Source organism: Quercus suber, unplaced genomic scaffold (genome assembly GCF_002906115.3).
Source record: "Quercus suber isolate HL8 unplaced genomic scaffold, Cork oak 2.0 scaffold_264, whole genome shotgun sequence".
Taxonomy (NCBI): domain Eukaryota; kingdom Viridiplantae; phylum Streptophyta; class Magnoliopsida; order Fagales; family Fagaceae; genus Quercus; species Quercus suber.
The window spans coordinates 2,285-11,906 of NW_027069720.1; the positions used below are offsets into that span (position 1 = coordinate 2,285).

A 9,622-nucleotide genomic window follows, 5' to 3' on the forward strand; every position below is an offset into this window, starting at 1 on the left:
ATGGTTTACCCAAGTTTTACCTCATAGATTATCTATTCAACCACATATCAAAGTAGAACCATCAAGGGGAACTAGATTTGTTTTACTCGTTGGATTCATGCTAGCCTTCGTTCGTGCATTTTTGTGATTATTGGAAATTACGGGCGGGATAAGTTGGTCCTTTCCTATTGAAGAAATTGAACAGTGGATTGTAATAAGTGGGAAAGAGTATGAAATTGATAATTTTTTACTTGAAGTTTATAATAGCTAACCTAGGTTTGGGGCAAGGTGTGTTTGGTCAAGATTAAATTCATGGAGAGATGTCGAAAATCATATGATCAAGATTGTTGGAAATACTATGAAAGATTTGATTAAAGTTAAATATGATGGAGACTGCATAAACCATAATTCCAAGATTCAATTGACTTATTCAAAACCACATTCGTTTGAGCTAATGTGGCATTTTTTTTAACGTACGTTTAAAAAAATGCCACATTAGCTCAAAAGAATGTGGTAATTTAATCCCTTTCTCCCTTCCATTCCTTCTCTTTGTCTCTAAGGATTACACACTTCTCTAATACGGTAATTATTTTGTCAAAATCCTATCTAATCTAGGTTCTTAAAAAAAAAAAAAAAAAAACATCTCTAATCTCTAAAAGTAGATTTAACATTGATCTTTTCAATTCTATCCTTTGTTTTTTGGGTCGGTCTCACTGAGTAATTACACTCGCACTTTTGAGCAAGAAAAGCTACCATGGATGGTTATCTTTTGACAAAATTGCAGAGGTAATGGCATAAACACTCTGCTAATCTACGTAAGGTTAGGACGATGTCATTTTTCTTTTTCTTTTTTAAGGGTGTTTTTAAATTGCTATTGAGAGAGTGTTCAAGATATGATTATGTGAAGTACATCCCTAGGAGGTTGGTTTGGTTATGTTTAAGTCTTTGTTTGTTTCATGGGAAAGTTTTCTATATTTTTTTTCCCTTGGATTTATCAATTATGAAAAGATAATTTTTGTTATATAAGACTTGTGCGACTATGACCCTGTGAGTAATGAACATTTTCTACCCACTATTGATTGCATGGACACAACATAACCTTTCATCAACCATTCAATTGCACAATTCAACAAGTTGTGAAATTAGGTCAATGCATTTTTTATTGGCATCGAGGGTATTATGGGGATTTCCGCTGGGTGGGGTACGCTATATATAAACATTGTTATAATCCTAATTTCTCATATAGCGGATGAAAGCAGCTCCCTCCTTGGCTCCTTTGGATGTAGGAACATGAAAGAGCCACATAAAATCCATCCATTGTATTCCTTTTTAATCTTGCTTAGTCTGATTTTTCAAAATAGTTGCAATATATATCCGATGTAGAACATAGAGCTCAAATTTTTATCATAATTCAAATAGTAAAAAGTTCGAAAAGTAAAAAGGCACTAGTAGAATTATCTAAGCCAATTGTAGAATCACATAAAATTTGGTGACCAAAAGGGAATCTCCATGAGAAATGAAAATCAAAATTTATTGCCTAATGGTGGTGACCTACTTCACTATACAGACAAATCCCCTCATTTATATCTATCTTTTATTAAATTTGCTATGTCTATTTATTTATTTATTTTGTTATAGTTCTCAAATTAAAAGTCATAATAAGGTCTCGATAAATAGAAGGTTGAATTAGTAGGTCATGGGGTTCGGGGTTACAAAAACAGCAAAGGTGTTAGCAGTGGATGATTGAAATGGAAAAGAACGGTGGAGTTAGAGATATTGAGTGTGCGATTGTAATGTGGGTCGAAAGAGGATAACATCATATTGGTTTAATTTAGAACGGATAGTGCAAGTAGAAAGTCTTTCATTATGTTTTTGTGAGAGAGGGTTACGTGTGTTGAGAGCAGATAGCAAGGGAGGTAGAGTTTTTATTAATTGTTTTCCCTACAAATTTTTCATTATTATTGTAGAATCTTATGTGAGTAGGTCGAACAAGTATGATATCTTCGAGTCAAGCATCAAGCACATAGATCGGCCTTTGCAACCTCCACGATTGCAATAGAAAAGTGGTGAAGACTTAAATTTCATATTACAAAATACATGTTACAAATCATAAAGAACAACAATTACAACTTACAAACAGGATTTTTAAGCTATTGTTATTGTAATACACAACATTTTTTTCGTAGAAGCTCATCAAACATTATCTTTCTCAACCAGAAAACAAGGACTTTCAGAATGGGTTTCACTCTCTCCAACCATGTAAGATTCTTGGTTTCTTAGCTGCCATACTGAAACTGCATGTAAGGGGTTCATTATTGGTTTCTTGTGACAAAAAAATTCTTGAGACACTGATTTCATTGTTGGCCTAGACTTTGGTTTAGCACGTAAGCAAGCAAATGAAATTGCAGCAACAAGAAAAACATCCTGTGCAACCAAACAATTTGGAGGTGGGAGACGCTTGTCTAATATTTCATTTAGCATCATACTTTGAGATGAAGATAATTACGTCAAGAGTTCGCTTGGATGCCTTCCCATTAATATTTCTAATGCCACCACTCCAAAACTATAAACATCACTTTTTTCAGTCACCTTCATAGTATAGGCCAATTATGCAAATATTGGACAAAAATAGGTGCGAAAATATTAATATCTTTCGTTTAACTTTAATCTTTTTTTTTTCCTGGAGGTTTGGACAAAACTTGCTAGTGCATAAAATTTTTAAGTAATTGTTTCTAACTAGAATGACTACATAGAAAGCTCTACATGTGACTAAACATTTAAAAAAATATCTAGGGTAATTATGAAAATAATATATAATTCACCTGGAGCAATATAACCATAAGTCCCAGCAATTAAAGTTTGATTGGAGGTATCTGAATCAAGAAGTCTAGCTGTGCCAAAATCTGACACAAATGCCTCTAACTCAAAGCTCAATAGAATATTGTTGTTTGATATATCTCGATGAACAATTACTGGGACACTTTCATGATGCATATAAGATAATGCATGTGTTGTACTTTTGATTATGTTCACCCTCTTCATCCAATCCAATTCTACTGCCTCAGCGCTATTGCGTAGGACACAAAATAGACTTCCCCTTTCCATATACTCATAGACCAAAAACATGCATCGTTTGTGCAAACAATAACCATGCAGTTTCACAATATTCCGATGTCGGATTTCAGTTAAAATTTTGACCTCATTTCTGAAACTCTTGTCAAAATTTGGGTCCTCAACCTCTAAGCGATGAAGTTTCTTTAAGGCAACCATTTTACCATTAGGCAACTGTGCTTTGTAAACACTACCATAACCACCTATTCCAATATAATATCTAATGTCAAAGTCCTCTGTTGCTTCAATGATGTCTTCATATGCAATTTTTCCATCATAATTCCATATTGAGAACAAATCCCCATTCTTTGTTTCCCTTGACTCAGATGGCATTTTCCTAACTCTACATTGAGAGCCGAAAAAATACCCAAGAAGTAAAAACATAGTGAAAGCAATTAAGGGAACAAAAAATTTTATTTGCTGGACAATGGATCTACTTTTGCTTGGGGAAGATGGCAAGCAAGGAGGGAAGCCTTTGACATCATCACATAAATCTTTGTTGCCGATGAAGGTTGCAGGTGTATAATTTAAGTAGCCATCTGGGATCCGACCATGGAAAGAATTGTGGGAAAAGTTCACTTCTTTTACTGAAGCTGAAAGATCCGGAATATTTCCAGTAAGATTATTGCAGCTGAGATCCAAGAGCTTTAAAGGTTGTGAATCCCCTGGTTTAAAAGGAATTTCCCCACTGAGAGTATTATAACTTAGGTCAATAGCATTTAAATGTTGAAGGTCACTAATTTGAGATGGAATGCTTCCAGTTAAATTGTTATGGCTCAATAACAATTCACTCAACCCCTTGCAATCAGATATTTCTTTGGGGATGGAGCCACTGATTTGGTTCCAACTAAGGGACAACGTTTCCAACTCAGTTAATTGACCTATAATCGAAGGAACTTGACCAACAATTTTGTTATTGCTAAGGTTGAAGTGACGCAGATGGTCCATATTGCCTATTAAGTTAGGAAAGGAGCCATTGAAGTTATTGTAGCTGACATCCAAAAATTCTAAACCTCTAAGAGGTATTTCTCCTCCACTAATTGAATTATAACTGAGGTCAATCCATCTTAATGGAAAAAGGCTAGTGTTCAGAAAGGGAATGCTTCCAGTTAAGTAGTTGTGGCTAAATGTTATGCTGTAGAGTGAAGAGCAATTAAAAATGTTCACAGGGATGGAACCACTAATTTGGTTCCCACTAAGGGTCAAAGTTTGCAAGCTAGTTAAATGACCCATAGTCAAAGGGATTGGACCAACAATATTGTTATTATTGATATGCAAGTCTTCCAGATTCGTCATGTTGCCTATTTCAGGAGGAATGGAACCATTGACTTGGTTCGAATCAAGAAACAAAGAGATCAAATTGGTTAGATGACCAAGAGATGAAGGGAGGGGGCCAATAAGCTTGTTACTATCGATGTACAGGTAACTCAAATTCTTCATGTTGCCTATTTCTAGTTGAATGTGACCATTGATTTGATTCATAGAAAGAGAAAAAGAAACCAAATTGGTTAGATGACATATAAACAAAGGGATTGGACCAGTGAGATTGTTTTTTTGTAGGTCCAATTCCGACAAATTCTTTAGCAATCCAATTTCTGGCACTATAAAACCATTGATTTTATTAAAAGACAAATCCAAGATGGAAAGATTGGTTAAAAGGCCAAGAGCAGAAGATTCTTTAAATTACCTAATTGTTTGGCAATGGAACCGCCAAATAGATTAGAAGAAATGTCAAATGTCTATAATTGAGTGAGGTTTGCAAGTGAAAGAGGTAACTCACCGGTAAGTTGATTACCTTGCACACTAAAATAGGTGAGATTGGTTAAAAGACATAGAGCTATGGGAATTGATCCAATAAAATAATTTCCACCTAAATCTAATTCAAGAAGATTTGTTAAATTTCCCAATTCTTTGGGAATCGAACCAATGATAGAATTTGAAGAAATGTTAAATTTCACTAATCGAGTGAGGTTTCCTAATGAAGGAGGCAACTTACCTGTGAGAGAATTAAGGGAAAGATCAAGGTGGGTGAGCTTCGAAAGGGTGCCTATCTCAACTGAAATTCTCCCCGCAAGCCAACAATCAGAAAGATCAAGACGGACTAAATTTGGGAAGGAAGAGAGGTTGAGTTTACTGATCGCATCATTCAGATGACGCTTCTCTATGACGCTTCCACCATCATTGCATTTGATTCCATTGAACTCGCAATGATTTAAGAATGTATCATTGGAGTGATCACTCACCACCAACTCTCCAGGAGAGCCTTCGCTTCTAGTTCAAGCGCTGATGAATTAGATGCTGCCACAGAGCCAGCTGCAATAACCATAGTTGTGGAGTGCATCAAGATATAAAGAACCCATAATGCTACTATCAGAATGGAAATGGAAACAGAGGGAGCCATGTTAGAGTTTATGATTGATTGATGAGTGCGTTGCAAAGAGGCAAATATTTGATTGTTATATATGCATCGCTCAACACACTTTAATCGTTGAAATACAGACCTTACCAACCCAAGACTGGAAGTCAATTTAACGAATGTGCTACTTTTTTCTTTTCCTCCTTTTTTATTTTTTATATATATCATTGTTATATATGCATTCAATAATTTTTCCTACATAAGGTCCTTAGATTTGGAATCAGCAAATGATGTAATGATCCTAATTTATTTCTAACACTTCATTAAAGGTTTCCTTCGCTTTTAGTTTTAGAGCTGATTTTTTAGGGGTGCAAAGCACCATGTGGGTCCAGCCCACATGCCTTGCCAATGCTCATATATGAGCTTGCCTCCAAAAATCTTCAAGTAACACATGTCTCTTAATGAGACTTGACTTAAGCGTGTTGAACATGCTGAAGGAACAGTACGTTGGGACCAAAGGGGGCCTTGGTCCTCCCAAAATATTTGAAAAAAAAATTACTATATATATATATATATATCGAGAGAGAGAGAGAGAGAGAGGGAGTTATTTTAATAACGAAATGATATATTCACAATATTTTACAACAAATTTTAAGTGACAAATTATTATTAGCTATTACAAGTGCACAAAATTATTGTGAAATTATTCTCCTCCACTAGATAACACGCGTGTGGTTAAAATACTTCCTACAAAAGCAGGTGTGTAGCTGTCTAAGCTACTCCCACTTTACTTTTTTACATATATTTAGCAACTTGCCATCTAGATTTTGTTGTAAATTTTTTTGTAAAAGTATTATGCTAGTAGCACTACACTTACAGCATTTAATTTTATATATAAAAAAAATGTTCCAAATTTTTGCTCATTTGTTAAATTAAAAAAAAAAAAAAAACCCTTCTCTCTGAGACTTTGGCTTACTTTGTTGTTAATAGTGGAATGAAGTTGTTTTTCTCTATACTTTTCTTCTTCATAAGCAAAAAATTACACTACCATTACAACCAGCAGATCTTTATCTACATATGTGATTCTCCTCTCATTCTCCTTATCTCACTTTCACTTCTATATTTTCTTAGTTTTTCTCTTCATTTGACCAAGTAGTTTGATAAATGCTCTATAGATTTCCAAGTTCAAGAAGCCTTTTAGTGCTTGCTTAAATTCTAAGAAAGCAACCACGTATATGATTAAAAAGTCATACACTTCAAAACAAAAAACTTATATTAGTTACTATTTTTTTTTTTTAATTTCACATTTGCTCCTAGTCCTACTCATAGGTGTGTTACTATTCTTCTTTACCATATATATTTTATTTAATTGATATTACATATAATTATAATAAGGTGCTATTAATTTGAAAAAAAATGTAGTATTAATTATTTAATTATATTTTTTTTATGAATTTAATGGTTGTTATCTTACCGATCTTTAAGCTATTAATAAATTTTTTAGACTATTAATATTGTACAATATAGTTATATTGTATTTTAGATTATTGTATATAATATGAAAGTTGTATATACAAAAGAAAAAAAAAATGGTATATGAAATTGATACTAATCAGCAGTAAATTAGAAAATATGCTTCAAAGGGAACCAAGGCCACAATAAACAATGGAAGTCTGCATGGATTAAGGATATTATAAATTAAGCTATGAGTTAAAAACTGTAGAAGATTTGTCCACTGTAAATGCATTTTTTTTTTTTTTTTTCCTCCTAATACAACTGAGGTGAAACATTTTCACATGGCACTGAAGTTGGATGACTATTTCAACAGCAGCATCTAGCACATTTTGCTAGAATATTCGCGTAGGAGTAATTCTGTTTGTTAACTCTTAAAAATTTCACATTTGGATGATAAAATTTAATTGGCTCCTAATGCAGCGGCATCTAGCACTGTAGCACATTTTTTTGGAAAATTCACGTGGAAGTAATATGGTTTGTTAAGTGTTAGAAAACCCACATTGGATAATTACCACAAGATTGAGTCGATTAGAAAATAAAAATGGGTCAAAATCCATAGGTATAAACTTTTAGGTTTAGTTTTCTCCTTATATATTAGAGGATATATAGTTGAAAATTAAAATTCGGTTGGGTATTAAAAATCTGATAGGTGATCGAGTAGCATTATTGGTGCTCTCATGTAGCAAAAGCTTTAGTTGCTACTTGCTAGAAGTCGTGGTCCTTCAATTTTTCAGTGAAGACAAATTGATTACCAGTGACCTGTGCAAGGAAGGGGAACCACCCATGCAAATGCAATGTGGACCAAACTCACCTAGCCCCAATCATGGGTTAGTTACTTTGCTCTTACAAACTTCAAGTCAAGATCCTATTACTCTCAAAGAAATATTGCTCTCTGGAAAATCTTGGATTTTTTTTCGTTCTGTCATCTTCTCCCGATCAAAGCAATTAAGCTAATTTTCCATTGCAGGGGTCCCTTTGCATAGACTGACTCCAGCCAATACGGTCATCAGTCTACTTACTGTACTTAGTCTGGATTCATGCTAGCCTCCGTTCCTGCATTTTTGTGGTTATTGGAAATTACGTGTGGAATGAGTTGGTTTTTTTACTATTGAAATTGAACAGTGGTTACCCCAAGTTTGGGGCTGATTGGTCAAAAGCAAAGAATATTGAATTGATTAAGAATGTCAAAAATTGTTTAATGAAGGTTGTTGGACTATTCAAGATTTGATTGAAGTTAAATATGATGGTGACTCCATAACTACAATTTCAAGATTTAATTGATTTATTCAAAACCATATCATTCTTAGGTAATGTGACATTTAGTGGTTGCCTCATTCATGAATAGAGGCAGAGGGGTCTTATTCCAAACACTATGCAATGTTAGGGGTGCAAATCCAAAGATTTGAAATTTTAGAAGATAAAATTCTAAATTTTCAAATTTAAGAGACCAAATTACAATTTAGTCTAACCAAATTGACAAATCAACTTAAGAGTGTAACTTTTTATTTAGTCTGGCCAAATTAAAAAATCACATAATCTAAAGAAGTCCTTCAAAAACTAAAATAAACAAAATTTCATAAATAATAAACAAGCTAATGTTTGACTATAAGTCACAGGCCAACCCGTGAAAGTATTGAACTCATTACCACCACCGTCCATCTTACTTTTACAAGGACTTTGTAATAAAGTCACTTGGGATTAAGAATAGACTGATGACCGTATTGACTGGAGTCAGTCTATGCAAAAAAGCTTCAGAGAAGTCATGGTTTTGATATTTCAGTGAAGACAATTCCTTAATGGCGACTTGCAAAGAAGGGGAGCCACCAATGCAAATATGCAATTCCAAAGAAGGGGACCAAACTCACATAGCCCCAATTATGGGTTAGCTCTTAGAAACTTCAAGTCATGACCCTATTACTGTCAAAGAAATAAATATTGCGTGTTTGTATTTGATATGTCGAGGATTTTTTTTTTTTTTTTATTCATACGTGCATCGTTTCCCGATCAAGGCAGCTACTTTTCTATTGCATAAACTGACTCCACTCAATCAAAACGGCCTTCTGAATTATTAATCAAAAGAACCTTAAATTTATTTATATATAAAAAAATAAAAAATAAATAAAAATGAAGTTTTTCAACATAACAACTTTCCCGCTAAGCAAATGTGCTTTGTAAATGCTACCATAACTACCTGTTCCAATACAATATCTAATGTTAAAGTCCTCTGTGACCTTAATGATTTCTTCATATGCAATTTTTTCATCGTAATTCCATATTGAGAACATGTTCCCATTTTTTGCACTCCTTGTCTCTGATTTTGTTTTCTTAACCTGACATCGAGAGTGAAAAATATACCCAATAAGTAAAAGTGCAAAGAAAATGGTAAAGGGAACCAAAATTTTTACTAGTTGCATGGTTTGAGAAGTTGGAGGGCAATGAGCAAATCCTTTGATGTCACCACATAAATCCTTGTTGCCAAAAAATCGTTCGAATGCATAATTTTGGAAAATATCTGGGATTCGACCCTCCAAAGAATTGTATGACAAGTTAAATTGAGCTCTGTTGATGAGAAAAATGGGAATGTTGCCCATAAGGTTATTGTAGCTGAGGTTAACATAAATTAGGAGGGACAGGTCTTTAATCCTAGAGGGAACAGTTCCG

General features: G+C 33.9%; 1 pseudogene; it reads right to left on the minus strand.

The window, feature by feature from the left end:
• Positions 1-2,172: 2,172 nt before the first annotated feature.
• LOC112017303 (MDIS1-interacting receptor like kinase 2-like) lies at positions 2,173-5,491 on the minus strand (annotated as a pseudogene).
• Positions 5,492-9,622: the final 4,131 nt, after the last annotated feature.